The sequence below is a fragment of the Amborella trichopoda genome, chromosome 5, assembly GCF_054954075.1.
Source record: "Amborella trichopoda isolate Santa Cruz 75 chromosome 5, AtrichopodaSantaCruz75HAP2 v2.0, whole genome shotgun sequence".
NCBI lineage: Eukaryota > Viridiplantae > Streptophyta > Magnoliopsida > Amborellales > Amborellaceae > Amborella > Amborella trichopoda.
In genome coordinates, this window is record NC_142340.1 from 28,428,117 (window position 1) to 28,454,072 (window position 25,956).

Below are 25,956 nucleotides of genomic sequence, written 5' to 3' on the forward strand. Positions count from 1 at the left end.
ATTACATAGCCTTTGTTACTTTTAGCAAGAAGCACAAAGGACACTATGGAGAATTTAGTTATACTCGAATCTAAACAATCAATTAACTCCAATATACGTGAACTGAGTGTTGTAGGATTGAGTCGACACTACATATATGATAATGTATGAGCTGATTAATTGTTTTTTTTTATGTCAGTTAAATAAGATGACGTCCATGAATTTAAGTGGTCTCCCTCAAAGCAATGTAGCCATTGATTCTTTTTCAAGCTCTCAATCCAAGATACAATCTGTGACAACAACAGAAGCTTGATAGTTTGGAAGGGGAAAACCCCAAGAGATTTACCAGATTACAAACATGAGTCACTAAAACATGAAAAAAAAAATTCCGGTTTGGAAGTAAAAAAATGCAATCGGAGTAAGGGTAAATTGTTTAATTATCAGTTAATATACTAAAATTGATATATTTTTTCTCCATGTGAAATAAAGATGTTGAAGATCCGAATAGCCAAAACCCCAATTCTATCAATCACCGAATATCACACATTAAATACCAAATATGTAAAATCAATAATCGTATAATAAGCTCAAGGATCGTGCGCAACAATTTAAGAAAATAAATTAGAGATGGAAAACATTGTTATGAGAGAAAACTAGATCGACAAACCAGAACACCAATTTAACGTGGTTCACCCCGTAGGGCTACGTCCACGGGCAAGCTGGCAAGTATTCTACTATCAAAAGAGAAATTTACAAGGGGATACATAGTTACCTCAAAAGGAGAAAATTGATTAAAAAAAATCACCAAAAATACCTTCTTTGTAATAATCCAAAAGAACACGACTTACCGACTTCACTTTGGATGACTCAAGAACATGAGCAACACAAGCTCATACCGTTTCTCTCAAAAATAGGACAAGAAAAACCTTATTTACCTCCTTCTCTTTCTCAACCTAACCCAAGGAAGCCCTAGCCCCTTTTAGAGAGAGAAGAACTCAAAAGAAGAAGAATCATGTAACCCAAAAAACCCCATATTTGGCTTTCATACAACCACCTAATTGTAGTGACAAAAAAGCCCCCAAACAAATGGTAAAAGACTAAAAGACAAAAGCATCCAAAAGGTGATTTTTCTGTCACCATTCAACAATCTCCACCTTGATAGTAAATCACATACTTGCCTTGCTAATAATCCCTTTTTTACTTTATCATAAAGCCTAGAGAAGTTAGGCTCCATTGCAACTTCTCTACTGGAATTGTCTTCGTGAGCATATTTGCTACGTTTTCCTTAGTTCCAACTTGCACCAACCGAACCAAACCATCTTCGACAACTTGTCGAATATAATGGTATCGAATTAGTATATGCTTGGTCCTCTCTTGTGATAAACGGGATTCTTAGCCAAATTAATGACACTCATATTATCACAAAGTATTTCCATGGACTTAGAATTGAGACCCAATTCTCCCATAAGGCCTTGAAGCCAAACCGCTTCTTTGCTTGCGCCAGTTGCCACCATGTATTCCGCCTCGGTGGTGGACAATGCCACCGTTGATTAAAGACATCCAACTTACCGGTCAATTTTCAAACTTGAAAATATAGCTGGTAGTTGATCTTCTTCTATCAAAATCACCGGCATAATTTGCATCAACATAGCCTTGTATCTGCCCCGAGCCTTTGCTAAACGTCATGGCATAATCGCTTGTGCCTCTCAAATAACGAAGCACCCATTTTGCACCTTCCCAATGAGCATTTCCGGGATTTGCTATAAAACGACTCAAGACACCAACCGGATATGCTATGTCCAGTCTAGTACACACCATGGCAAACATTAGGCTTTCCACGGCACATGCACAAAGCACCTTAGCCATATTCTATTTTTGTTCCACGGTGTTCGGACTTTGCTTGGAAGACAACTTAAAATGTGGAGCTAATGGAGTCCTCACCAGCTTTGCTTGCTCATGCCAAACTTTTCAAGCATCTTTTCCACAAAGCTCTTTTGTAAAAGTGACAAAGTCCCACTCCATCAATCTCTTTGGATTCCAATTCCAAGTATTTGTTTTGCCAGCCCGAGATCTTTCATTTCAAAGCTCTTGCTCAAAGATGCCTTGAGCTCATCAATCCTAGTCTTATCCTTGCATGCCAAAGCATATCATCAACGTACAAAACTACGATTAAATAAGAACCACCATAAAAAACTTCATATAAACACAATGGTCATAATCACTCCTATGATATCCAAGACCAATTATAAACAAGTCAAAAGTCTTGTACCATTGTTTTGATGCTTGCTTGAGTTCATATAAGGATTTCATCAACTTGCACGCTAACCTTTCTTTTCCCTTTTTAAGAAATCCTTCCGGTTGTTGCATGTACACTTCTTCTTCAAGTTCACCATGTAAAAATGTCGTTTTTACATCCATTTGTTCAAGCTCCAAATCATGCAATACAACAAGCCCAAGCACCAATGTTATGGAGTCTAACTTGACAACCAGGGCAAATATTTCAAGAAAGTCAACACCTTCCTTTTGTGCAAGCACCTTTGCAACTAGCCATACCCTATATCTTTCCAAACTTCCATCAATCCCTTTCATGATTTTGAACACCCACTTGCAACCAACCGCTTTTCTACCATTTGGCAACTCTATCAAATCCCAAGTCTTTTTCTTAGGAAGAGCCAACATTTCATCTTCCATAACCTTCTTCCAAGATATGGAATCATCCCCTTCCATAGCTTCTTGGTAAATGCTCAATTTTGCATTCATAATAACCAAAGCATATAGTACTTTCGGATCCACATAGTCACTAAACCGCTCAAGTGGACGAATTACCCTTGTAGATCTTCTTGTTATGGATGGTGCAACTTCTCCATGGGAATCACTTGGTTCTCAACTTGCTCTTATTCATCAAGGACTTCTTCATTAATACATGTGGGTGCTTCTTCCGACAAATGGGCTTCAGTAGATAATGGAACATAAGGTTGAAAATCAATTTCTTGGGTGTCATATGGTGGTGCATTGTATTTTATTTCTTTTATAGATGACTTCTCAAGGATGGTATGCGTGTTCACTCTTAAATAAAAGAGTGATGCATTTTTGACCTTTAAGCATTTTAAGGCTGAAGTTGAGAAGAGTACGAGGCGCCACATCAAAACACTTCACACCGACAATAGGAAGAAGTACAATTCCGATGAGTTTACAAAATTTTGTAAAGATAAAGGAATCATGAAGCATTTCACCACGGTTTACACTCCCCAACAAAATGGTGTTGCGGAAAGGATGAATTGCACTTTGATGGAGCGAGCAAGAAGCATGCTGAGCAATGCCGGATTGGAGCAAGAGCTACGGGCCGAAGTCGTGATGATGGCTTGTTATCTCATCAATCGATCACCTTCGGCGACTTTGGGGGAGAAAACACCCCAAGCGGTATGGTCCGGAAGCTCTTGTAATTATTTCGATTTAAAGATTTTCGGTTGTGATGCTTATGTTTTAATTCCTAGCTGCCAAGGAAATAAGCTTGAACTAAAATAAAAAAAATACAATTTTGTTGGGTATAACAAAGGTGTGAAAGGATATTGGTTATGGGATCCTAGTGCTCGAATGATAGTTACAAGCCGAGATGTGCTTTTTGATGAGTCATCCGTATTGACAAGAGGTTAGGAAATGAGATTAAAAAAACAAAAGAATCTCATGATGACACCTCTTGTCAACACGGATGACTCATCAAAATGCACATCTCGGCTTGTAATTGTCTTTCAAGCACTTGGATCCCATACCGGTATCCTTTAACACTTTTGTTATACCCAACAAAAATGCATTTATTTGATTTTGGTTCAAGCTTATTTCTTCGGCAACTAGGAATTAAAACATAAGCATCACAACCTAAAATCTTTAAATCGAAATAATCACAAGAAGTTCCGGACCATACCTCTTGGGGTTTCTTCTCCCTCAAAGCCGCCGAAAGCTATCGATTGATGAGATAACAAGCCATCATCACGGCTTCGGCCCATAACTCTGGCTCCAATCCGGCATTGCTCAACATGCTTCTTGCTCGCTCCATCAAAGTGCGATTCATCCTTCCGCAACACCATTTTGTTGGGGAGTGTAAACCGTGGTGAAATGCTTCATGATTCCTTTATCTTTACAAAATTTTGTAAACTCATCGAAATTGTAATTCTTCCTATTGTCGGTGCGAAGTGTTTTGATGTGACGCCTCGTACTCTTCTCAACTTTAGCCGTAAAATGCTTAAAGGCTAGAAAGGCATCACTCTTTGAACACCCATACCTTCCTTGAATAGTCATCTATAAAAGAGATAAAATACAATGCACCACCATAAGACAATCTGGATGAGGGCCTCCATAAATCTGAGTGAGCATAATCAAGTATTCCCTTGCTTGTATGGCTTCCAACTTTGAAAATTCGTCTCTGTTGTTTTCCATAGACACAATGCTCACAAAATTCGGATTCCCCAAATTTTATGGTGGGAATTAGTTTCCTCTTCATCAAAATCTCCATACCCTTTTCACTCAAGTAGCTCAACCTCCTATACCATAAGCATAGTGGAAGATCGTTACTCTCCACTACCGAAGTTGTCGCATCATTAACAATGGAGCTTCCCAATAGCTTATACAAGTTCTCAACACCCTCGATCACAACAAGAGCACCCTTAGATACTTTGAGAACTCCTCCTTGTCCGGTGAATTTATAGTCATGGGAATCCAATAAAGAAAGATAAATTAAATTTTCCTTCAAGTCTGGTACATGTTGAACATGCTCAAATGTATGGATACTTTCATCATACATCCTTAATTTCACTGTGCCAATCCCAAATATTCTATCCTTGAATTGTTTCCCATCAACACAGAACCACCATCACATGGTTCATATGAACTAAACCACGACTTGTGTGGACACATATGATGCGTAACACCACTATCCAAAATCAAATTTTGATGGAATTCAGAATTGTTACCCACGATATAAAACTCTTCTTCAATAAAATCGGATGTATATTCTTCAACTTGATTCACCTCATTTTTGTACTCATTGGCTCCGTTGCTTTTTCGAACTTATGTCCTTTACCTTTTGTACAATCTTTTTCATATGTCTCGCTTCACCACATCCCCAAAAAACAAACTTGTGCTCTCGGCCTTTAAACTTAGATCGACCTTTCAACTTAGATTTAGAAAAATTTCGAGAGGAATTACCTCTCTCAGTTGAACGACCCCTTGAAAAATGCACTTTCGATTCTGGTTCTCCAATAGATGCCTTTTTTCGGAATTCATGGGCAAGCAAAGTACTAGTCACCGTACATAAGTCAAGTGAACCTTCTTTAATGCAACTTAATGTTGTCACTAAATTATCATAAGATTCCGATAAAGTACATAACAAACTTACCGCCTTGTCCTCATCTTTCATTTTTTTCATCAACACTATCAAGTTCACAAATTATGTTATTGAAAGTGTTCAAATGATCGGAAACTTTTGTCCCTCCTTTTATCCTTAAAGTAAACAATTTTCTCTCTAATAGAATACGATTCGTAAGAAATTTGTTTTTCCAATTTCTCCCACAAGCCCTTTGCCGTCTTCTCTCCCACTATATTGAATAAAATCATATTTGCTAAGCACAATTGAATTGTAGCCATATCCTTGAGGTCAATTTCCTCCCAATCGTAAAGTTTCATAGACTCCAGCTTCTTTTCCTTTCCGAGTAATGCTTTGTATAATCCTTGTTGGACAAAAAGATCATGAACTTGAACTTTTCATATCTAAAAATCATTTTGTCCATCAAATTTCTCCACCTCAAACCTGTTACTCGCCATTTGCCAAAACATATTGCACAAAACCTAATGCTCTGATACCACTTGTCGAAGATCCGAATTCTCGAAACCCCAATTCTATCGATCACCGAAAATCACACATTCATTACCAAATATGTAAAATCGATAATCATATAATAAGATCATGGATCGTGTGCAACAATTTAAGAAAATAAATTAGAGATGGAAAACATAATTATAAGAGAAAATTAGAGAGACAAACCGCAACACCAATTTAACATGGTTCACCGTGTAGGGCTACGTCCATGGGCAAGCCGGTAAGTATTCCACCATCAAACGAGAAATTTATAAGGGGATACAGAGTTACCACAAAGAAAATTGATGAAAAGACATCACCAAAAATACCTTCCTTGTGATCATCTAAAAGAACACGATTTACCCCGCTTCACTTTGGACGACTCAAGAACATGATCAACACAAGCTCATATCATTCCTCCCAAAAATAGGACAAGAAAAACCGTCATTACCTCCTTCCCTGTCTCAACCTAACCCAAGGAAGCCCCAGCCCCTTTTAGAGAGAGAGGAACTCAAAAGAAAAAGAATCATGTAACCCAATACAAGCCACCTACTTGTAGTGATAAAGAAGCCTCCAAACAAATAGTAAAAGATAAAAGCATCCAAAAGGTTATTTTTCTATCACCATTAAACAAAAGATACATAAATCAAGTCCTAAAATCCGAAATGCAAGTGGTTTTGGCAATCATGGCGCATAAAAAGGGGGGGAAGAAGGAATGGATAATGTAAAATATGACCCTGAAAAAACCCAAAACAAAACAAAGGGCAGATAGGCATTTATATCAACCAAATTCACTCAATGTTTTTTGTACTTGCTCTATTAAAACATCAAGAAACCAATTGATGGAACCCAAAGTAAAGAAACAATGATCTCTTAGAGATGAGATAGCACGAATAAAACAGTGATTCTTTAAAAATCACAGAAAAAACTGGAGTTGAAAGTGGAAATGGGGAGTACCTTGAAGGACTTGGGCTTTATCACAAAGATCCACGGAGACATACAGGGCTCTTCGAGATCGCAGGGATTGGCCAAGAATTGAGTCCTCTTCTCCATCATCAAATTGGATAGAAGTGGGGAGATCAGCGATTTGAACTAGAGACCACTTGGGGGATGCTAAAAGCATAGAAACCAAATGCCGAGCAGCGAATCCCCTTCCCCCAGTAACAATACAGCACAGACCCTCCATTCTCTCTCTCTCTTCGCTCTCTCTCCAAATTCTAATTCTGGTTTTTGAATCTGTGAAAGGCAAATGCTGAAAGAGGAAAAAAAAAAAAAAGAAAAACCTCAATAAACAGAAGTTGAAAAGGAAAATTTACGGAAAGGCCAAGATTTGTGAAAATAAAATAGACGCCCCATCTTAAATACTCGTCCGGAAAGTACGAGGAAATCTCCATGATCACCCTAAAATTAATTTCCAACTGTAACTATAAATTTTAAACTAAAAAAAATGGAACTGGTCTTACATGTTGGTGAATATTTTTTTCTGGGGTAAAATAAATAATATAGATAATTTGTTACAATATACGTTATTTTTAGAGGTAGAAATTTTTTTTTTTCATAAACATAATATTCAGGTTAAGATGATCCATGTAAAGATTTTTCAATGCTTGAATTGTGATGTTGGATGAGTTATGAAGTGAAGCTCTACTTATTTTGATACAGTGTGCAGCTCAATCAAACCATTTTTCCAAATTACGGACAAGTAATATTTACCCATAGAAAAAGTTAAAATAACGTCTAGGTCCTATAAAAATAAAAATAAAGCTTCATCTTAAATCTCACAAAAAATTGTAAGTTTCAAGGTCGAAAATCCTTCAAATCAATCTTCTTGATCTTGACCATTGTGTGTTTGAAAAAATATTAGGATTTCAGAGCCTAAGAAGTGTATTCTGTAGCATGTTATCTATGACAGTCAGTTTTTATGTCCTTATGGATATACGAGATCTGTGCCATTCTTTGAGTTACAAATTTCATAATTAATCAAGGAAATAGATTTTAGAGCCATCATAACAATTATCTATGCTAGAAGTATTTATGAATAAAGTTTTAAAACCCTAGGCCTTATGAAAATTGCAGTTTTTTCAAAATTTTGTTTTGATCTTATGTAAGTCTTCCCTTTTCGTGATTTTTTATTTTTGTTTTGCTTAAATATCATATAGGTTTTTTATTTTATTTCTAAATTTGTTTGAATGCTAGGGCTGTCTGATTGGCTAGATACCAAATAGCCCCAATTCTAGATCAGTCCAATCTTGCAAACATTAAGCTGTCCAAAAGTTGGGGTAGTTCAATATTTCAATCATCATAACTCTCCATAATACATGAATCTTTTCGTAAAAAACAAAAGAGAGGAAGCTAAATATTATTATTTTTATGATTGCAATGATATATGGGCTTGAGGCTTTGGTTGGCTTTGGTATGGTTATTTATGAAAATAAAATAAACACCCAATCTTAAAGCCTCAAGCCAATACCCATACCAAAGCCTCAAGCCCATATTCATTGTTGATCAAACCCCAAAGCCTCGAGCTATTCCGACAATGGAAACTTTGATAACTTTCATTCCATTCCTGTAAGCCATAAAACAACAAGAAACATGGAAACTTTCACTTTCAACCATAAGACATTTTATTCCATTCATGTAAGCCAAAATTTCTTATATATCGCATAACAACAAAGTGATACAACCAATACATGAAATTAATCACAATGAGGAACTTTAATTCCCAATTTTTTAGCACTATTTAGATAACAAAAATATATATATACAATGTAACTAAAGCAAAAATTCAAATTCTACACAGCACTTGAAAAACATAACCTCTTCATAGAACCAAAAACAAAAAAAAACAAAGTAAAATGATAGTATATATTATATTAATAATTCTTTCAATTGCATCTATTAAGGCAAAAAAAAGATTTGAATCATTTTCTTTTTTTAATTGAGGGAATACTATAGTAGGAAAAAAAACACAATCTTTGGACACCTATAATACAAAAGTTTATCAGCTATTGATTGATTGCTGAACATAGAGCATTGTTTTCCTCAAGCCTCAAGCTAATCCAACAAGAAACATGGAAAATTTGATAGCTTCATTCCATTCATGGAAGCCATAAAACAACAAGAGACATGGAAACTTTCACTTTCAATCATAAGACATTTTATTCCATTCCTGTAAGCCAAAATTTCTTATACATCGCATAACAACATAGTGATACAACCAATGCATGAAAATTAATCACAATAAGAGACTTTAATTCCAAATCTTTGAGCACTATTAGATAAAAAAAAATACACAATGTAACTAAAGCAAAAATTCAAATTATACACAGCACTTGAAAAACATAAACTCTTCACAAAACCAAAAAAAAAACAGGATGATAGTATCTATAATATTAATAATTCTTTCATTTGTATCTATTAAGAAAAAAGAAAAAAAAAAACAGATGAGCATTTTTCCCTACTGTTACAGTAAGATTTTTTTTTTTTTCTTATAGAAAAATCGATAATCTTGGGGTTTTGGATAATAATGAATTTGAATCAGGTTCTTTTTTTAATTGGGGGGGAATACTAGAGCAGGAAAAAAAAAAAAAGACAAAACAATCTTTCGAAACCCACAAATACAAAAGTTTGCCAGCTATTGATTGATGGCTTAAGATAGCACAAATTTCTTCAAAGTATTGTTTTCCTCTGAGACACCATTTTTTCAGAGCATTGTTTACTGTATAAATTTTTTCAGAGCATTGTTAATTGATTGATGGCTTAAGATAGCACAAATTTCTTCAGAGCATTGTTTATTGTATCTATGAAAGAAACAAAAAAAGAAACAGAAAAAAAAATAAATAGGGTTTTTGCCCTACTGCAACAGCAAGATTTCTCTATTTTGAAGAATTTTTTTTCTAGCTACGATTGGGGATGAGGGAGAGAAAGAGGGAGGAAAAATGGGAGAGAGTGAGAAAGGAACTACAAAACAAATTTCACTTTCTGAGAGAGAGAGAGAGAGAGAGAGAGAGAGAGAGAGAGAGAGCCATTTGATTTGAGAGAGACAGCCATTTGATGATGCTATAAGGAGTAGAGAGAGAGAGAGCCATTTGATTTGAGAGAGAGAGTCATTTGATGATGTTATAAGGAGTAGAGAGTTCATACCAATTTTGGTTGGAGATTAGGGCGGATTCTAATCTATCCCTCGTCCTTCCACTTTTTGTACTGGGTTTCCACGCTGAGAGCTTGGTGGGATGGGGCCGGAGTAAAAATGGGGAGACTAGGAGAGAGCTTTGGGGACAAAAGTGAGAGAGATGGAGGGAAACAGGAAACTTGGTGGGACGGGAGATGAGAGAGAGAGAGACATTGGATCGATTGGATGGCCCAACAGCCAGAGGTTGGATAATCCATATGGCCAACACCTTCGCTTACAATCTTTGTGAAATGAATCCCAATCGAATGACTTCTCACTCTTTCGTCCCTCTCTTCCAGTTACATTAGAACGATTGGATCGCCCAACAGCCAGAGGTGAAGATGGAATAGGATCAATAGTGCCTGTGAGCATTCGATGGATCAGCAAAAGATGGAGAGACAAAGGGCTGATCTTTGAATAGGGTCAGAGCTTGAATTTGATTGATTGCCTAGTTCCTTAGGTGGCTCAGATCGCTTAATTTAATAAGATAGGCCCTGCCTGCCTTAAAGGCATAGGAAGAGCTACCACTCAACACTGCCCCCTCGGATGGATCTCCAAATGGAAGATATTCAGAAGAGACATCAACGGATCAGATATTGGGAACGACTTTGCTACCTTATCAACCCCTTCCTCTCTACTCTTCTCAACTTGCTGAAATGTACACAGATGACATCATCTCCGAACCCCTTTACAACTTGACCGGCCCTACGTAGAAAACATTTCCCTCTTCACTCCTTCGCTCCATTCAAATGGGCTAGTGGCAGCTAGCCTCCATTCGAAAGAGCATCTAGTTCGCTGCCTAAATCCCTTTCCTCTACAACACCTCACGGTGCAGGTTTGACCGATGCCAATGCGCCTTGTCCAGAGATAGATTGAGACATAGGAGGTTCCGCGTCAATAAAGCTTTCTCCCGGCCCGATGGCCCTCGACTATCCCTTGAGAATCAAGATTGATCCCTCGAGAATCAAGAATGATCTAAAGGGTATGACGAGCTAGCTAGCAGAGGCACGATTGCTGGTTAAAAGAGAATAACATATCTAAGCGTAAATCCCACCTATTCTCCTATGCCTTCCTCGATCAACGACTTCTAGTAATCACTCCGAAGTGGTAGGAGCGAACAGAAGATGGGCAGATTTATCTCCCTTGCTAGTAGGCTTTTTCGTTCACCGTCCTCTGCTCTTGGGGTCAGGGATGTTTGTTTAGTTGCTCTTTAGCTTGCTATCCCTCTTTCTTCTGGAAGATCAAGTTTCGAAGCTTACCTTTCAACAGCATATTCTGAGATAGGAATATCAATCCCATCGGTCCCTGAATCCATATCCGAAGCAGAGAGAAGCCCGTCTATCTTTATTTGTTCCGGTGCTCTACTCTATAACAATAGTTCTAAAGGGGAATTACGGTCCAACCGTGACTTCTCAAACATGGCAAGTAACTTGAGAACATGACGTGATGTTGGATGGTTCAACTTCGCTCCCTTACCCCCTATACGCAATAATGTAGAAAACCGTTTGAAACAAGATTTCTCATCTATTGCTATAAGACCATAAGGATGAGAGTACGATAGCAAGGTCCGTACAGAAACAGGACTAATATCTTTTTTTAGTCACGTTTCGAATACAAAACTACTTAGCGAATTCTAAACAACTGGTATCGGAGATCAACGACTTTCGTCGTGATATCTCAACACCTAATTGTTTTAGACAATCTTCATACAACTTGGCGACATAAGTGTCACCAATGACCACATCATCACCTAATTGCTTAGACAATCTTCATACAACTTGGCGACATAAGTGCCACCAATGACCACATCATCCCCTATAATGGCATAACGCAAAAACTTTACACCAGGATATATCTGCTCAGCACAATACCACACCAGCATATGGTGCGATAATGCAAAGAGGGTTATAACCTAGAGGTTGACTCGTATTAAAGGTTAGGCCTCAAAGTTTCCGATTTAAAGAACAACCGAAAACATTGAAACCTAAAGCTGATAACACAAGACACTTCGCTAGGTTGGCTCCAAACCATTTACTAACCATAAGTAAAAGCAATTCTACTGGCCAACAGTCAGTAGCCGCTTTTAGATCGAATTATAAAGGTTTGAAAGACCTACTAAGAGGGGCAGTTTGATTATATGTCTCATCTGTCGGCAAGGACTTTAATAAGTCCATCAACCATACATGATAGGGATATAACAATTATTGTTTGAAAAATATACGTCGTCTACCCCCTCCCTCTAAAGACACACTTAATCTACCATAACATCGAAGAGTATTGTAGTCAGAAAGCTTGGGTTTAATCGAAGTATTAAACCATTCAAGATCTTGAATGGTTTTCACTATCATTAGATGGGTTACAAGCATACCATTCACGGAAATACCTTAGAGCTCCTGATGATCGAGATGGCTCATCACACAGCTCAAGGGACTCAAGTTTGGTATAGCTAATTAACTCCCAAATATATGATAAAAAGATGGACTTGATCTTCCCCTTAATAGGTTGTTGATCATTACTGATCAACCAGCTATTTAAGGCCTCCAAAGTAATAATATCCGTCGGTGTAGCTTTCCAGATGCAATTGATTCTTTTCCCCCTACATTGAGATGAATTTTAGCATTCGAAACACCGGTATATGGAAAAATCTCTCAAACGCTGGCCAGCGATATGAACAGTATTTCAGTGGAGTGAGAGCCGTCCAATATCCCCACTAAATGGACGCATGGGATTACAAAACAGGGGCTCTCCCCTTCTTTTAAAATAGAGGCTCTCATGTCTCTCTTTCTCTCTCTGTCGTCTTTCGTCTCACCAAGCTCCCTATTTCCCTCCATCTCTCTCGCTCTCGTCCCCAAAGCTCTCTCTCTCCGTCTCCCCCATTTTGACTCCGCCCCCGTCCCACCAAGCTCTCAGCGTGGAAACCCAGTGCAGAACGTGGAAGGACGAGGGATAGATCAAAATCAGCCCTAATCTCCAACCAAAATCGGTAAGAACTCTTTACTCCTTATAGCATCAAATGGCTCTCTCTCAAATCAAATCGCACTCCCTCTCTACTCCTTTTAGCATCATCAAATGGCTCTCTCTCTCTCTCTCTCTCTCTCTCTCTCTCTCTCTCTCTCAGAAAGTACAATTTTTTGTGCAATTCCTTTCTCACTCTCTCCCATTTTTCCTCCCTCTTTCTCTCCCTCTTCCCCAATCGTAGCTAGAAAAAAATTCTTCAAAACAGAGAAATCTTGCTGTTGCAGTAGGGCAAAAGCCCTATCTATTTTTTTTCTTTTTCTTTTTTTGTTTCTTTCATAGATACAGTAAACAATTCTCTGAAGAAATTTATGCTATCTTAAGCCATCAATCAATAAACAATGCTCTGAAAAATTTAAACAGTAAACAATGCTCTGAAAAAATGGTGTCCAAAAATTGGTGTCTCAGAGGAAAACAATACATTGAAAAAAATTGTGCTATCTTAAGTCATCAATCAATAGCTGGCAAACTTTCTTATTTGTAGGTGTCGAAAGATTTTTTTTCCTGCTCTAGTATTCCCCCAATTAAAAAAAGAAAATGATTCAAATTCATTATTATCCAAAACCCCTTGAATATCAATTTTTCTATAAGAAAAAAAAAAAAATCTCACTGTAATAGTAGGGAAAAATGCTCATCTGTTTTTTTTTTTTTTTTCTTAATAGATACAATTGAAAAAATTATTAATATTATAGATACTATCATCCTGTTTTCTTTTTCTTTTTTTTGGTTCTATGAAGAGTTTATGTTTTTCAAGTGCCATGTATAATTTGAATTTTTGCTTTAGTTACATTGTGTATTTTTTTTTATAATAATGCTCAAAGATTTGGAATTAAAGTCTCTTATTGTGATTAATTTTCATGCATTGGTTGTATCATTATGTTGTTATGCGATGTATAAGAAATTTATAACATTGTAAAATGTTGTAAATATCTTCTATGCGATGAGTAAAACTGATCTACTTGTCCTCTGATAACGCTTTCTTTCTTTTCTGTCAAGGCTTCCCTTCTTAAAGGGTATCTTTCAAAAACTTATGGTCTATTTTTTGGGTGGGGATTTCAGAGTTCGAGTATCTGAGTCTCTCTCTTTAAGCTCACTTTTATTTATGATTATTGGGTTTTCCCACTTGCTTTTTTTGCAGGTGCTTGCATTCTCTTGTTGTCTTTACTAAGCGTTTGCATCCCCTTGGTCTCTTTACAAGGTTCGTAATTTCTCTCTCTTCATTCCAACCCCCTCCCCCCACCCCAACCCATCATTGAACTCTTTAATCTTTGGAGGCTAGATTTTCTGCCCTAGTTCTAATTGCCTCCATAGAGGTTTGTCTATGTTATACAAAGTAGGAAAGCTGCCAGTTTCTCCTCTCTCTCTTTCTAGTTCTTTGTGATAAATTAATAATTTTAAGCCCCCTTTTCCTTATCTTTTCTCCTGCGCACTCCTAAATCAAATTACTCATGATTTTTTTTATTGTATTGTCAATTGATGTTTTTCGAGGTTTTGAAGTTGTTTTTGAGTGTTCTCTGCACTTTCACAGATCACCCGTTTAAAGTTTTTATCGAGAATACAAGTTTCTCAATTTGTGTATGGTTAAAGTTGAAGGATTTCCATGAGTTTTAACAAACAAAATAATTGAGTTTTATATGGTGGCCAGTTTCTTGAGTTAGTTGGCTGGGCAATATTAAGCCGTTTATGTGCTATATTTCATGGGATTTTCTTTTGAGTTGGTTGGGCAATATTAAGCCATTTATGTGCTATATTTCATGGGATTTTCTTGTATACGGACTTTTTTAGGCCCTCTTGTGGCATTGGATTAAATAATCTGCTTGGAGCTGTGATCATACTCTTAGGGCTTATTTGATAACTGGAAGCAAGTTCAAGAACTGTAAATTGGAAGTTCTTAAGTTCTGTGAACTTAAGAAGTTCCGTGAACTTAAGAAGTTCCTGGTTTCTGTGTTAGACAACCTCCTTGGGAAGTTAAGAAGTTTATGGCTTCTGTTTTTGATAATCTCGTGGGAAGTTATGAAGTTCCTGGTTTTTGTGTTTGATAACCTCTTGGAAAGTTAAAGAAGAACTGGGTATCTGTATTGGATTAGAGAAAAGACCGGTTTTCATCCAAGTGGCAAGAGTTACATTTTTCATATGTCCACCACTAACACCACATGATAGATCTTAAATAGTAGAGGTACACTACCAAATATTTTATAGGAATAAAGATCTCAAATAATAGATCCCTTCAAAATGGAGAAGTAAATCATCAAATCAGCAACGAGAAATCAAAGACTAGTCATGAAAGTAGAGATAATCATGACCAATTTACACGCATGATGCATCAATCTATGAAACAAAAGACTTCAAAAGGTTGATAAAGCCACATTCACTAATTATACAAATGCATAAGATATTAATGCCACAGGTGTAAGAAACAAATATAACCAATATTCAGATAATTCCATCACACCAGCGCCAATATTGTGCCCTATATTTTAAGCACAAATATGCATGAACACCTAATCAACTGAAGCATCAGGTTGCAACCTTATACTATTGAAGTAAGGTAGACCTAAAAAATCCTACAGTGAAGAGTGTTCCGGCATAGAAAAACCCACCAGATGATCATCTAGACCTTGAGATGAATGGATATGAAAGAAAAAAAAAAAAATATTCCAAGTCAAAAAACTAGCATATCTTGTAGCAAGTTATCCGGACTGTCAATTTTTAAGATTTTCAAGTATTTCTTGATCGGCTCAATATATATCATTTTGTAAATTTAAAATTATATAGTTGAGGATGAAAAGAGATTTTGAAGCCATAATAAAGTTTTCGAGACTGAAATGACATCTCTATCTAATAAATATAAGGAGGCAACCTTATACAAACCTCACCCTCTTTTATATTCTAGTAACTAAACTCCTACTTCAAAAAACAAAATTTCGAACTTTGTGACACACACAAGCTATGAAATTTTACATTGTATGGTTATAAATAATTATGATAATCATATACACAATTGCAACACATATTTACATGACAAGAAATTGACTGGAAAATGACAACTTTGTTACTAGTTTTCTATTGCAAAAAAATGCATCATTAAGAAATTATGCTCATGTACTTTATCAACATGTAGAGCTCGAGCATGATAAATTTCATGCAAAAAATAGATCAAAACAATGCAAGTAACATCCATTGCCCATTTTGTTGCATTCCTTTGATGCAAAAGCAACCAGTGTTTTAAAATGCGGCGGCATCATCGCCGCATATGCGACCGCATCATGCGGGATTCGCTCGCATCCGCATCCCGTTCAGTCGCATGTGCGCTTTTGACAGATGCGGTCGCATCAGGCCGCATCTATTTCCATGAAATTTTTTTTCGATTTTGCCCCTCGAAGAGGGGCAAAATGGTCTTTTTTTGTTCCAATGTTTAAGGAAACTGTTTGGGGGGTTACTATACCCCCTAATCGAAGATTTCCAGCCACTTTTGTGGTTTCTTTTGTATCAAATCGAAGGAAAAAAAAAATTTGGCGAAATTTTTTTTTTCATCTAAATCTTTGATTTGGCGGTCGTATGATACTTGGATGGTCATTTGATGCCTTTTATTGTTGATTTGGGGTTGATAAGGTGAATTTGTGATAAGAAATTGGGGATTTCAGAAGCCGTGAAGAAATCGAACACTACTTCATATAGTCGGTAACTTTTTATTCCTTCTTGTACAATAATACTGTTATACTTATTTTAGGGGCAATATCTTCTTCCCAATCTTCTAGTAACAAGGATCCGACTTGAAAATATGCTAAACTAAAAAATCCGAAAGATAGAAATTGTGTGATATGCTTGCTCTGTGGAAATACTTATATGGGTGGTATTTTTCAACAAAAAGAGCTTTTAGCCGGAATTTCTGGGAATGTAAAAGCATGCCCACAAGCTACAATTGATATAAAAAAGGAGATTAGAGAATATTTGAATAGATTGAAAAAAGATAACGAGAAAAAAAAGAAGAAAGGAATTACTTGATGATATGCAATTATTTGATGATGTTGATGATGATGATGATGATATGTCTGAAGTTGCTATGAGGCAAAGGGGTACTCATACTCCAACCTCAAGAGAGGGCTATAAATATTGGTGGTAGTGCTAAGAGAAGAACACATCTCTCTAAGGGGCCAATGGATTCTTTTTTCACCCCTAGCCACGAAATTGTGGTTCAGGAGACAGAAAAAAATAAAACAAACCACAATTAACAATAAATATAAGAAAGAACAAATGAAGTCTGTATATAAGTGGATTTACATGGCCGACATTCCTTTTAATACTATAACTCTAGATAGTTTTGCATGTATGGTCCAAGCAATTGGGCAATATGACCCAAGACTTATTCCTCCTTCACTACATGAGGTTAGGGAGCCCTTATTGGATGTTGTATTTGATGTGAATAAAATTTTGATTTCTCAGAGAGAAGGGTGGGAGAAATATGGGGCCACTATTATGTGTGATGGTTGGTCCGATGAGAAAACAAGGGCATTCATTAATTTTTTGGTTAACTGCCCAACAGGTACTTTTTTTGTTAAGTCTATTGATGCATCAGACAAGTCACATGATGGTATAAACTTATATGGCTTGATGGATGAGATTGTCGATTTTGTTGGGGAACAAAATGTGGTACAAACTATCACTGACAATGGGGCCAACTGTGCTGCAGCTGGGCATTTCTTGACTTTGAAAAGGAAGCATATATTTTGGACACCTTGTGCAGCTCACTGTGTTAATCTTATGCTTAAGGAAAGGATTACAACATCTTTATTTAGTGGGGTGATTTCAAGCGTTATGTTTGTTGTTGGATTTATTTACAATCACACCATAGTCCTAAGCATGATGAGGTCTTTTACAAAGAAGAGAGAATTAGTGAGATCGGATATCACTAGATTTGCCACGTCATTTCTCACTCTTTGAAGCCTAGCCAAGCAAAAAAGTGCCTTGAGGACCATGTTTGCTTCAGAGCATGGAGTCAAAGCAAATGGTCAAAGCATAAGGATGGGAAAAAGGCTGAAAGAATTATTTTGAATACATCTATTTGGAGTCAAATAATTATTGCATTGGAGGTGGCTTGCCCTTTAGTGAGAGTGCTTCGACTGGTTGATGGTGATGTTAAGCCCGCCATGGGCTATATACATGAGGAAATGACTAAGGCAAGAACTGAAATAAAAGATGTTTTAAAGGATGATGAAAATATGCGCAAAGCTATGCTTGAAATTATTGATAGGAGATGGGATACCCAGCTTCTCAGGCACCTCCATTCAGCCGGTTATTTTCTAAACCCATCTCTTCACTACAAGCACCCATCCATTGAGTCAGATCGTGTAATAAATGGTGGGTTATTAGATGTGCTGGAGAGGTTGGTGCCAGACAAAGATATCCAGGATGAGATCCAGAACCATGAATTGATTAAGTTCAAGTTAGCCTTGGGAAACTTTGGGAGAGATATTGCCACTCGAAATAGAGACACTACAGATCCAGGTAAAGGCCAAAAGCCCAAAAATAATCTTACTTGTCTCTTACTTTATGTATATTTCTATTGTTTATTTTATGCCCTTAATTTTTAACTATATTTTAAATTATAAAATATTATACAGCTGCATGGTGGGCATTATATGGAAGCGAGACACCAAATCTACAACGTCTCGCTATTCCAGTGTTGAATCTCACATGTAGCTCATCTGGTTGTGAGCGCAATTGGAGTGCATTTGAGCATGTAAGTCCTTTATACCTTATTCCTTAATCCTTAGTTTTTGAATTTCAATTTCCTAATGTAAAATCTAATTTATCTGATTTCAAATTTTTACCACAGCTCCATACAAAAAAAAGAAATATGTTGGAGCAGAAAAAGTTGAATGATTTGGTTTATGTACGGTATAACGAGCGGCTTAGGGTATGAAAATCGCACGAAGCTCAACCCTATTCAATTATATGAAGCTTATGGTGATTCCATAAGTGAGTGGACCGTGGATCCAAGACAAGAGAGTGTGTTTGAGGGTGAGGATCTTACATGGCTTGATGTTAAGCTAGCAACAGGGGTTAATGAAGAAGATCGACTTAACACTAGAGCACAAAGGAGTAAAGGAGCTGCTGGGTCTAGTCGCACTCACACATTAGCTTCAGAGGTCGAGGAAGAAGCTGACTCAGAGGAGACTGATGAAGAAGAATACATGGAGGCCGTCGAGGATGATATTGATGATGCGCATGACGACTTTCAAGATGACTTGTTTGATTGATATTTGAAAAAATGAAGTTCAAATTTCAAAATTGACTCTCAAAATGGATGATTGTATTAAGTTATTAACTATTAACTCTTCTTGAGCTTTCTTTTATTTGTAATATCACTATTTTGTGCTTATGGTTGTACTTATGCTTGTTGATGGTTGTGCTTATGGTGCAAATTTGTGCTTATGGTTGTTGATTGTTGAATGCTTTATGAAGTTGGTTTCAAGTTTCTAGTTTCTATCAAGGGATAGTAGATAACTGGATACATAATCTCCGACATCTAATAGTTTTGAAGTTAATCATTAAACTAAAATACCTTCTATCACATATATCACCTTCATATTTTTTTTCTATGCATTAACTTATTTTTTTAGATTTTTTAGAATTTTTTTACATTTATTGACCGCATTATTGCGATGCACCTGCATCCAGGTAGCATCGCCGCATCGGCCCCCCACTGCATCAGGGCCACATCCCGCATTTTAAAACACTGAAAGGAACATGTATCTATGTGTGATGCTAATCTATTACACATAGCATGTGATCATCTCTAAATTGATAAATTTGGTCAAGATATGACTCAATTACATCAAGAGAGATGATGGTCAATTAAACTTAAGATGGACACCTCAAAATCAAATAAGAAACTAAGAAAAAGTCCATTAAATTAAACAATACATTTCTTTTCAAATGTGCCTAAGAAGATATTATTTATGGTTAGTTCAGGCACTGCAAATGACTTTAACTGTAAAGGAAATTGCTAAATCATTTTGATAAATGGAAAGGGAATCAAAATGAATACCACGTAAGAATAAAAGTTGGATTGGAAACTGGTTTTGCAGTAAAATCTGTCCAATAGAATCAAAAATCTAAGATGGGGAAGTGTCAGCAAAAGCTCTTGTGATGGATGCCTTTGTAGCAAAAACTTAAGCATGTCGTTGAAAGAAAGGTAAAGTTTAAAACCTTTTATGCTTTCCAAATTAGACTTGTAGTTTGTACCAAATTCTGATCCCAAAATCTCATCTACACTTGAAGATAGATCAAATAGCATTTGAAAATTACAACAAAAAGCAAGTACAATCAATTTACCACATTTGCATTGACAGTTTTACAAAGGTCATACTGGAGTTTCCGTATTGATAGATTCATAGAACATTAAACATTCATAATTTACCAAGGAGAATTCACATCCAATACACAAAAGCTACACCAATGAATACATCACAGAAGCACTCGCATAAGATTTCAAAACCAACCCAATATTTCAATTTCACAATACTTCAATTTCACCAACCGCCAGGGAAAGAGAAGCCCAAAGTACAGCAACATTGGAGAAATGAACAAAAATCAAATGATCCATGATCAAAGAATACGACCCCAAATAATTGAATAGAAACACTAAGTTCCAGCAAACATTAAACACTTAGGGCATTTCATAAGCAAGTAACATCCATTGCCCATTTTCAAACAGTGGGAAAATAACAGAGAGAAAGAGGAAAAAAAAAACTAAGAGAGAGAGAAAACCCCACAAAAAAACTTGTACCCTAAAATCATGGGGTATAAGAGCTCTAAGCTTCAAGAGGAACAAACACAAAGATCAATAATAAGAGCCCTTTTGCTTCAGGAGCTCGAGAACAAACACAATAATCAATAACAGAGACAATAAAGCGCATATCTCAAGATCAATGGCAAGGATCATGGGTTTGCCTAAGATAATAGCGTGCTGGGCTGGCTCAGCGGCAAGATGGGAAGTTGCGAAATGAGGGGCGCTCAACGGGGTGGGTGCTCAATGCGCGAGGTGTAAAAAAACAAATGAGAAGTGCTTAGTGGGGTGGGTCCTCAGGGGCTTATCGAAGACATAAGTGCTCAATGGGGTGGGTCCTCAGGGTTTTATCCAAGGGGTGCTCGGAGATTGGTTTTATCGGTGATTTTTGTCTCAAAAAATATTTAAAAAATTACTATAAATATCTAAAAATAATGTTATTTTAATTTGTAAATGAATTTAAGAGGGGTACATTATGTATTTTCATTATTTTATAAAATTGATGATTATTGAGGCGCTGTTTTTTTGTTTGGATGTCTGTATAATTAAAATAAATAAATTAATAAATAAAATATAAGACTTAGTTATTATTATAATTAGTATAATTATTAATTATAATATTATAATAAACATGATTCAAAAAACAAAGGCATGACCATCACAAATAAATAAAATATATAACAATTAGTTTGGATAGAAATATAGAATTTATAAATATTAATTTACATTAATACTTTAATAAAATTAAAAAGTAAATAAATAAATTCATAATTGCAATATGAGGTAACTAGTTACAAACACTTCCATATTAGAAGATTAAAAAATTAATTTCCTACATAAATTAGTATCACATCAAAATCAAACATTTATTAATTTGTTTTACTTATCCAAAATTATTACAACTTAACTAACTATAATAATATATATGGAAATTGAGGCTGTTAGTTTATAACTTTATATTTTATAATTATTTTACTATACAAATAAAGATATAAAATGTCATATATATCATCTAATTTAAAAAATCTTACTTACAATTATAAGAAAAAATAAAATATTATAAAATTTATAATACAAATAAATTAATAAATAATATAAAAGATTTGGTTATTAATAAATTAAAAAATTTATATTTACAATGTGGGATAATTGATAAAGCAGCTTGAAATAAATTCTAAAGTGGAATGAGTTAGTATTATTTTTCTATCTTAAAATATCCTCTAAACTTTTTTTTTTAAATTTCCAATAAACTAGAAATGGTATTATTATTATTTTATTTTTATTATTTGTCACGCCCCAAGAATTTACAATACTGATATTCCTGAGATGTGACAGTCAAAGCATATATACATCTCTTGATAGGACAAATTTACAGTGGCGAATTCTTACAAAGTAACAAAAGAAAGTTTAAGCATAACTACAATATCTTCCAAGGTTGATCCTGACGAGCACTAAAAAAGAAACCCCAATTATCTTCCAAGGTTTACCATAGTTTGATGAGTTTGGCTACTCAGTAAGTGATCATCATAATCCTAAAAATAATCATGATTGAAATATATCAATATTTTCAAAAAGGAGATCTATTAACAGGAATACATTAACAATTTCACTTTAAAAAATGCATAATTAAGTATAATCCGAATAATTGAAATGCATATAACATTTTAACATCAATGCATAATTCAAAATATTTCACAAAATACCCTACTGGCGTCCCAAGTAGGTCACCTATATACCCCATCAGCGTCCTGATGGGTCCACTTAATCCCTATCGGCTTCCCAGATAGGTCCACTTAATCCCTGCTGGTCCACTTATATCTCACTGGCTACCAGATGAGTCCACTTAATCCCTACCGACGTATCGGATAGGTCCACTTATACCTCACCGGCGAACCGGATGAGTCCACTTGCATACTTAAAGTATTTCTAAATCTCTTTAAACATTCGAAAGCAGCAATATCATGTACTTAACATATCACTGAAATCATTAATATGAATTTCACTTAAACCATTAATAACAGTCACTTTCAATAACATTTCAAAAATAACCAATCAAATATTTTGGGCTCAAATTTAGAAAGGGAGCAGTTCGTAAAGATATTCTAGCATAATTGTCAATATAATATGTATAGAAAAACTCTTATAGAAATTCAAGAATACAGAATTATCACAATTTATAGGATGTCAATTCGCAAAGAAACATTTCACAGACAATACTATAGTCAATTGCAAAAATATCAGTTTTCAAATAATAAGGCAGTCATTTGCACATGAAATTTATCATGTCTAAATATTCAAAAACAGTAGAAAGAAATCTCACAATTTTACTAAAACCAGAAATATCACATTTATTTCTAATAATTTTCATGTATCTAAAATTTTCTAACAATGGACAAGAAAAATAAATAAATTTATTTCTAAAAATTTACAGCATTTAAAATATTTTACGATAGATAAAATGTCACCATTTTTACTAAAAAGATTATTCTTCGAAATAATGAGGTCGCTTGCGCATAAAATTTATCACGCCTAAAATTCATGATAATAAGCAGAAGTAATTATTTCATTTTATTTTTAAAAAGAATGAATTATTTTTCAAGACAATGAGGCCACTTACATTAACTCCGAAATTGGGGGAGCATCAGTTCCATCCCACACAAAGACATCGGTACTTTCTTCAGAGACTCGATGTGAATGAAGAATCTTTTCCAGGGAAAGAAAGTATATAAAATCAACTTAACAAGGATTGTGACCTTATACAAATCGTCTGTTTGTAATAGGCTCTTGTGGCCCAACAGCCTTATAGGCTCAAAAGCAAAAGGTAGATTTTAAGGGATGCAAAACAAAATTCGCAAAGGGACGAAATTTGTAAGAGAAACTTGGACGAGATGCAAATTTTGATGTGCTAGAATCAATGAGATGGGTAATGACTCGTGCAAATTTGGAGGACAAACTTGCAAAGGGGATTTTTGCTATACATCATGAAGCTTTGTTGTGTGGGACGGAGATACAAATTCGGAAGAGAAACTTGGACGGGATCAATGAGAAGGGAATTTGCAAAGGGGATTTTGCAAAGAAGGTTCACAAATATGAAATGAGAAAACAGGATATGTAATGGAAGGGAGAGTTTAGTGTTTCCGCAGAGCGAGAGAGAGAGAGGGAGAAAGAGAGAGAGATTGGCGAATGAAGTAGAAACACCTGAGATGCAAGGTGTTGTACAAGGAGCGTTAACATAAAGTTTTAAGATGGTGGACCTAAGGTCCACCTAAATAAAATTGAACCCTCAAGTATATTAACAATAATATCGTTTATTTATTGTTAATATAAAAATAGAAATATCTTAACGGTATAAAATTATTATTATTATTATTATCATTACTAATATATAATTATTATTTTATTTATTTATTTTGTATTTATTTCTGTTGACACCATTAATATTTTTTTTTCGTTCCAAAAGTTTTAGGTCGTCACATTATCTTATGAGCTAATACTAATTTTCTAATCCTAATTAATTAATTAATTAATTATTACTCATATAATGAAATAATGCCATGATATAATAGCTTAATAGAGTTTTTATGTTTTTTTTGGTAAGTAAATTTAAATTTTTTTGGTGAAAGATAGGGGTGATGGGCACCCAATTATTATTTTTAATATTTTTTTTCTTTTTTCTCATCAAATTTCATTGCCAGAATCGGACATACATTTGTCTTATTCTTGACGGGCATACACTGTCGCGCATACACCATCGCGCATACACCATCTCACTGCAATTTATCCCAAGCTAATAATATTTGCCAGCCTTTTTTTAACTCACAGATATATCCCACATCGAAGCGATGTGAGAAGAACGAATGCTATAAAAGAACCCAACGATTTTGGCAATATTGGATGTTGTCTTCTCCATGTGAAGTGTGCGCATTTCACGTTGGAGCTTTTAAGCTTCTATGAAGGAAGGATTGTCAATCACGTGCAGGGAGGAAGGTGAAGTTTTCACGTCCAGAGAGAAAGGTAAAGTTTTTCAAAAAAACATGCCATTCACAAACCAGGGTACAAAAAAAGAAAGTCGGATGGCGTTGAAGCTTTTTAAGCTGGCATGAAGGAAGGATTGTCAATCACGTGCAGGGAGGAAGGTGAAGTTTTTCAAAAAAACATGCCAATCACAAACCAGGGTACCAAAAAAGAAAGCCGGATGGCATGAAGGAAGTTTTTCAAAAAAACATGCCAATCACATTTCAAAAAAACCAGGGTACGAAAAAAGAAAGCCGGATTGAAACCACCAATACTGCTAAAAAACATATCAATCACATTTCAAGTGCTAGTATGAAAGAAGGATTGTCAGTCACGTGCAGGGAGGAAGGTGAAGTTTTTCAAAAAAACATGCCAATCACATTTCGAAAAAACCAGGGTACAAAAAACGAAAGCTGAATGGCATGAAGGAAGGATTGTCAATCACATGCAGGGAGGAAGGTGAAGTTTTTTAAAAAGACATGCCAATCACATTTCAAAAAAACCAACATACAAAAAAAGAAAGCCGGATTGAAACCCACCAATGCAACTAAAAAACATGCCAATCACATTTCATGTGCTAGCATGAAAGACGGATTGTCAATCATGTGCAGGGAGGAAGGATTTCAAGTGCTAGCATGAAGGAAGGATTGTCCATCATGTGCAGGGAGGAAGGTGAAGTTTTTCAAAAAAACATGTCAATCACATTTCAAAAAAACCATGGTCAATCACGTGTAGGGAGGAAGGTGAAGTTTTTCAAAAAGCCACGCCAATCATATTTTAAAAAAAACAGGGTACAAAAAAAGAAAGCCGGATTGAAACCCATCGATATTGCTAAAAAACATGCCAATCACATTTCATGTGTTAGCATGAAAGAAGGATTGTCAATCACGTGCAGGGAGGAAGGATTTCAAGTACTAGCATGAAGGAAGGATTGTCAATCACGTGTAGAGAGGAAGGTGAAGTTTTTCAAAAAAGCATCTCCATCACATTTCAAAAAAACCATGGTCAATCACATGCAGGGAGGAAGGTGAAGTTTTTCAAAAAAACATGCCAATCACAATTCAAAAAAACCAGGGTACAAAAAAGAAGGATTGAAACCACCGATACTGCTACAAAACATGCCAATCACATTTC

At 35.6% G+C, this 25,956-nt stretch overlaps 1 pseudogene across 1 annotated transcript in view; it reads right to left on the reverse strand.

The window, feature by feature from the left end:
* The window catches only part of LOC18431743 (3beta-hydroxysteroid-dehydrogenase/decarboxylase-like), a 44,288-nt pseudogene extending 20,313 nt beyond the window's left edge, over nucleotides 1-23,975 (reverse strand). The window contains exons 1-2 of the transcript XR_016055324.1: nucleotides 23,426-23,975; nucleotides 6,788-8,396 (exon numbers count right to left, since the gene is read on the reverse strand). The product of XR_016055324.1 is annotated as a 3beta-hydroxysteroid-dehydrogenase/decarboxylase-like (transcript). The remainder of the gene's footprint in view (nucleotides 1-6,787; nucleotides 8,397-23,425) is intronic.
* Nucleotides 23,976-25,956: the final 1,981 nt, after the last annotated feature.